The sequence below is a fragment of the Heteronotia binoei genome, chromosome 12 (assembly GCF_032191835.1).
Source record: "Heteronotia binoei isolate CCM8104 ecotype False Entrance Well chromosome 12, APGP_CSIRO_Hbin_v1, whole genome shotgun sequence".
Classification (NCBI taxonomy): domain Eukaryota; kingdom Metazoa; phylum Chordata; class Lepidosauria; order Squamata; family Gekkonidae; genus Heteronotia; species Heteronotia binoei.
In genome coordinates, this window is record NC_083234.1 from 57,157,812 (window position 1) to 57,164,480 (window position 6,669).

The 6,669-nt window shown below is 42.5% G+C and overlaps 1 long non-coding RNA gene across 1 annotated transcript; it reads right to left on the minus strand.

The window, feature by feature from the left end:
• Window positions 1-6,080: 6,080 nt before the first annotated feature.
• LOC132580292 (uncharacterized) lies at window positions 6,081-6,484 on the minus strand. The gene is made up of 2 exons (XR_009556044.1): window positions 6,185-6,484; window positions 6,081-6,147 (listed from the first exon to the last, which is right to left on the minus strand). It is a non-coding gene; the product is annotated as an uncharacterized LOC132580292 (long non-coding RNA).
• Between the last annotated feature and the right edge of the window lie 185 nt (window positions 6,485-6,669).

The window sequence follows — 6,669 nt, forward strand, 5'->3', positions numbered from 1 at the left end:
GGAACCAATATAAACCCAGTTGCTAATGTTACTGCCACACAAAACACAATCTGCTCAAGGTCTGCTCTGTAGACCTGGCTGCAGCAAACCCAGATGCCAGCTCTCCAGTCCTGCCCCAAACAACATGGGGAGAGCTGGCCAAGCACAACAAGCCTGCTGGTTCTGGGTCTCTCACCCAGGTGCAGCTTCCCTGCCACAGAACACACAATCTACAGATGCCAGCTCTCCAGCCCTGCCCCAAACAACACAACTCTCAAACAAGAGAAGCGGTGGACAGATCCAAACAACAACAGATCCAAACAGACCACTGAGAAACAACTGTTAACAATGAAAATTAGGCCAAACAGCCCCCCCTCCACAAGAACCAGAAGAGAAAAGGAACAACACAGCAGCAACAAATCAAACACTGAATCCTTTTAAAAAGGTAAAAAAACCTTGACTTTTAACAATGCAGGAACTTTACCAACCCCTCCCCCCAAAAAAACCTTCACCCTAACCCCAAGAAATACAAGCCACCCAAATCAGGAAAAGTAAAAGGACACTGCACTTTTTAAAGTCCTCTCACTAAAGTAAGATATGGGCAAATTGGCAAACCCACCCCCCCACTCCAGGCCCCCACCCCCAGCAGAACCCCCTAACCCTAAATAATCTACCCAGTACTCACCCATCCAAATCTGGATAAGTAAAGGGATTCTGAGTCTTAAAAAGTCCTTTTACTAACTAAAATAAAAACAAGAACCCCAAGACTATCTTACCTTAGACGTCTTCTCTTCTCCTAGCAGGTCAGGCAAGGCTGAGAGAGAGCAGCAGCAGCTGAGGCCAAGGACCAGTGCAGCACAATCTCTCTCACAAACCAACACACCAACACAGCAGCAATGGAATGAAGTCCAGCCAGGCAGACTCCTTTAAAAAGTTATCTGGCCCTACACAGAGCAGTTTCAAAAAATACCACTGCTCTGTGATTGGCCAGAGAACACTGTTTACTTGGATACCCAAGTAAACAAAAGAACAAAAGAACAACAATGTTGCTGATGGCTGGGGAATTAGCCTAGCCATCAGCTACACAACAGCTCTGCAAAGCATGCATTTGGATTGGCTGCTGGGGCTCCTCTCCCCCTCCCCCTCCCTCCCTGATCCCAGGGAAGCTATGGGAGAGACGGGAAAAGGCTTCCAAAGGCAGGAAAGGAGGCAAGCAGCTTCCCTGAGACTGCAGAAGCTCCTTTCCCACCTTTTCCATGGAGTTCCGTATACTTCTGAATATCTATTCGGAAGTATACGGGGAGCCGTATACAGCTCCCGTATAATGGCTTCAAAATGGATTTGGAAGTATATGGCGCCGTATACTTCCGAATCAGGGGTGATTCGGGGGGTTCTTTGATTCGGCCGAACCAAATGCACACCCCTACTTCAAAGCTGGAACTTCTCTACCCAAAATCATCCATTTCACTGGCCTCCTTGTGGATAGAGGGTGGGGGGAGCTATACTGTTTTGTTGCAAACTAAATTCAAAATGATTCGCAACACACATGGAACATACAGTGAAAGACTTTAGAGTGTCCTCTGTCAGTAAGTTATTTTTAAAAATAAAACAAGTAGCTTAAAAGCACATTAAGATACACACAGGCAAGACAAAATATTTCCTAGGCGCCTCCACTGCTTAGAAGCTTTATAAAAGCTTCCCTGCTAAAATCGATTTTTAAGATGGAAAAAGGCAAGCCAGAAACCATCCTGGGAGCCTCATAAAAGTTTTCCCAGCTCCCCAGAGGTTAGCATATTTGAGCTTCCTGGGCAGGGAGAATGCCACAGCAGTAAGCCTTCTTCCCCATATGATATGGGAAGACAGTGTAGGGCCTCTGCTGTAAATTCCCTGTAGGGCTCATATGAGAAGAGATGCTTCCTAAATAGGTCATTTTTTTGTCTTCTTGAGATGCTGACATTTCAGTCCCCCATGATGTGAACCCGGTAGAATTGCTGTGTTCCTGTGGCTTTTGGCATCAATAATAATATGCCCTCCTGAGTGATCAAGCAATATTGGTGCTCTGGGGCTAATGCAAGCGCCTCCCACTGTTGTCATGGGTTGGCTTTGGTGCATTTTTGCCAGACATAGTCACACTTCTGCAACCAGGCTTGCTCAGAATATTCTCTTGGCAAGGAGCAGGGGGAAGACTCCCTTGAACACAATACGATGACTTCCTTTGTGCAGCTCAGGAGGAAAAAACCAGAACAGCTCTGAAAAAAATTATGAGCATCTCTTAGACGTATGGAACTGCCTTGCATAATAGTCAGACAGGTGGCCCATCTAGGACAGCATGGTCTGTTCTGAGTGCTATCATCTCTGCTAGAGAAATTTTTCCTGGCCTTGCTACATAAGAGATTCAGATGTGCCAGAGATGAACCCAAGACCTTCTACATGCAAAGCATGTGTGCTCTGTCACAGAGCTCTGGCCCTTTTTTTAAACACCAGCTCACACTATACAAAACAGACCACGTTCTTCCCAGTGCCCCACTGAGGTGGGATTCTAAATCTCCAGTTCAGGGAGCCTCAGAGGAATAACAAAAGGCCAGCTCATTTATTAATAATCTCCAGAAGGTTGCATTTTTAAGTTTCTGGCTGCTAGTGAAGGGATGGATGACAATCACAGCATATAGATTCACTTGCACACTCCACATATGAAGTCACTTCTGGATTTTGAAACTTTTTGAGTCTCTTCATTCTGCTGAAAATGTGTGTGTGTGTTTTTAAATGAGATTTGGAGTGCATTGATTAGATAACAAGATAGTGCTTTATGCCTTCTCCAAAGTTTGTATGATTGCAGGCTGTGATTTTTTTCTTTCTGATCTGGCTGCAGAATTTATACTTTTCTTAGGCTAAAGATCCATGGGAAGTGCCCTTATACTGATGTTGCATTGGAACCGACTCCTTCCTCCAGGGGAATATAAAAGCAATAACACGTTGGGGTCTCCTGGTAGACCCATTCTTTTGACATTTCCTCCTTCCATGCAAATTCAGCTCTGAAGGGTTTCTTTTTGCATAACCATCTTTATCCCCAAGAGGAGTCCCTTTTCCCATTAAGCGTTGATCAAACAGGTCCCAATGCAATTAGAGTCCTAAGTTTAGGGCAGGTAGGAAGTATAGATTCATCCCAAACCATAGTGGTTTTGATGCATGGATGGTGAAGCCTTTGGGTATAGTTACAGATGTTGTCTTGTTGGGGTGTGATCAAGCAGGTCTAAGCATCCATAAATTCTCCCCAAAAGGTCTATAGAGTAAGACTGAGGCCTGGGTCACACAGAAGTTTATGTGTTTCATAAACTTTGACATAAAATCCTACAAGCTTATGTAGTTAAATGAGATGGATGCATCCAATGTGGTAATATTAACCCAAAAAAGCGGTGGTGACTACCGATTTGTTTTTCCTGTGAAAGAATGACTCTGTCATTCAACTGAGTTAATTTTGTTTGAAAACTGAGGCTTGAGTAATGGCATCCTGTCTTGGATGCTTCTAGGAGGATCTTCCTTGAAGCAGTTCTACGGAAAGGGGAAGCACAAACTCTAGATGCTTTGAGTCAGAATTTCCAGTTGTACCATGAGTCAGAGTTTTAGGAAGTAATAGATGGGGCCCTTGATCCTGGTGTCCTTTTTGCGGTTTGGATCCTGGGCAGCTTTGTAACTTCTGACTATACTTTTGGTGAAAGACACCGGCTGTGATCCAAAGAAGGGGCATATACTAGCAGGAACAAGAACAAAGAAGGGACATATACTAGCAGGAACAAGCAGTGCATGCAGTTGAACATTTGCTTGCTGCTTTCAACCCAGCTATTTCCACTGCAGAAGAGGAAAGCCTCCTCTCAAGCTGCATGGTGGCTTATATTTTCTGCAGCTGGGAACTGCTGACAACTGCAACATTTCTGCCTGTATGTGCAGTACTCTCCCTTCTTTAGATAGCAACCACTGGCCTCTGGAGGTCAGGTGAGTTCTTTGTGGACATATTAATTGCCTTGCTGGATGATACCAAAGTCTTGTATTGCTCTCATGTTCCATTCTGTGATCCCTGGAGACATTTGTCTGGCCATGGTTGTAGGGGATTCTGGGCTATGACGTAGCAAAACAGTTCCCTGAGTCCCCAAGTCTCTCCTTCAAAGTGACCTGAAGTAATTTTATCAAAGACTGGACTTGCTGGCTCATATCCCAGGAGAAGGGTCTTTTTTGTCTGCCATTTCAAGCTAGGTCTATCCATCTCTTGCTTGTCTGTATTCAAGGATCATTTTCCAAACAAATGGACGTTTCCAAGTTTTAAGAAGTGGTTTAATAAAAAGAAACCTTGAGGATGACAGAGAATTGATTCTTGTTCTTCTTTTCTCCAGCCACACTGCTTTTCTCTTGTTCATCTGTCCTGTACATTATTATCCCCGATCTAAAGGGATTTTATGATGGTAGAACAAAAACAGATCCCCAGGTTGGTTCATTGAAATAAAATTTACAGGGACAGTAAAAACTTTGTGTTTGTCATTCTAATGTACCTTTCTGCACAACACTCAACCCAATATTGAGGCAGATCTAAAAACATACATTCTTTATGAGCTCACAAGTGTTCGGATAAGGCTATAGTCCATTTCACTTTCAGTTCCTAGGCTTGTGTACTGTTCGATTTTTTAAAAAAACTCTTGAACAGTTGGATTGTTCATAAACATTCCTCAAGACTTCACCTGCTTAGCCAGTGGCTAAGGACATATTGCAAGTGATGATTCCAGACTAAATTTTCCTCTTACTCAAAGCACTTTTTCCAGTGGCACAGAACGTTCCTGTCCTCCCCTTCCCACCCAATTTGTCAGCAGTCCACTGATCTCTCTGAAATGCTGCTCCCAGGGTTAGGAGACCCTAAGCAACAGCGTGAGAAACAGACTGGGAGTCTACAGCAGGAACAGGGAAATGCTGGGAATTATCCCTCCTGTTACCAACCCAGTAGTTTTGGAAGTTTCTAATGCTATAACCTGTGCTCATTTTTGTTCCCCACCCCATTTTGCCCAGTTTATCTGTTGGTGGAGGGTAAATGAGCAAAAGCACAATTCTCTGCAAATCTATCATTTCCTTATCATCTAATATCTTATTTGTCTCTCTTATGCCCAAGACCTCTGCCATTTGTCAGCTTTCAAAAGCCAGTATACAGCATTGTGAAGTTTGTTTAATCACAATAAATATGTTGTTTTACTGCCCTTGTGAATTTTTCATACCTTTTAAACTCAGTTTTAAGAGTACGGACCAGAATAGTATGAAGGCAAGCATCCTCCAAACTCCACTAGGAACATTTATTTGGGTCCATGTCAAAGTGCAACCTGTAAAAGCATACAATTTTCTCTATGGCATTATCTTATGAGGCACCAGGAAACTGAGTTGGTACAGAATAAGGGCGAGACAGTTATGACAGAGCTAGATTTGTAAGAAATAAAAATTGGAATGAGTGACTTTTACAAGAATGGTTTCTCGAAACTTCGCACTGGGTGGAGTCCCTCACTAGGCCAAAAATAAAAAACTGCAGTTTTCCTGTTCTGCTATGATAAAGGGTTTTGTAAAGCAAGAAGAAGCACAGCTGTAGATACAAATGCACCTTAACCAGTCCTCATTTTGGGCAAGAGCTCACAGGAGTGGAGCTCTGGAACCTCAAATTAGATATTTTCCTTTCCCTTGGTCCCTGCTGGCTGCTCCTCAGAGCACAGAGGCTATTAGTTAATAATTAATATTTTATATTAGCACTCTGTATATTGGCCAAGACAGTTGTCCAGTTAAAATCCAGGTAACTTTAAAGCCAACATTCTTCAAAAGGATTTGGCTTAAGATGTGACCAAATTTAAGATTTCAGGAGTGTGAAAAGGTAGTAATATAATAAAATCCTTTCTTACTGTTTGTAACCAATGCAAACGTTTCTGGAATAATAAACTTAATCTGAATCTATCAAGGGAAATTCTAAGTCTGAAGGAGTTTCACTGAAATGGTCACAAACAATAGTACATAAAACTAAAAATTTTGCGTTTACATTGAGTTATACTTTCTTAAAATAATAGCAACCGGGGGGGGGGGGGGGGTTGCACCTGTACATTACACTTGATTTTAGTTATACAAAATGCCTTGAGTGAAAAACAAACATTGCTTCTCGGCCTTTTGGCTAAAATTGAGTGTAGTGTGTAACAGGAAAAACTGCTGATCAGATTCCAAGCAAGTTAGTCCCTTTTCCTATCCAAAGGCAAGCCAGTTATTTGGTATTGTTTGCCCACATATTTTTTCCAGCTCTTTCTTGCTAACACTTCTTTGCAAAGCACATGTTCCTCAGGAATTTGGGATTAGTCCCCTTCAGAGATCCATATCTATGTGACCTGGGCTTCTTAATGCCATTTCTGTGCCACTTGCGAGACTAGTTGTGAGTGGTGTGGTTCTTGGACTTGGCCATAGCTTCAACCTCTGCCTCCACTGCCACACAGACTACAACTGGAAGAGAGGATAGCAGCAAGTTTTAATGTTCGTCAAATTATGGGCCATTAACATTTTGTTTTACATGCATTTTAAGTCTGAGAATTAGTAAACATTAAAACAATAAAGGTACAAACAGCATTCAAACAATACAATAACAAACTTATGGCATGAAAGCATAGAACAATATGAAGGCTAAAATAGTAT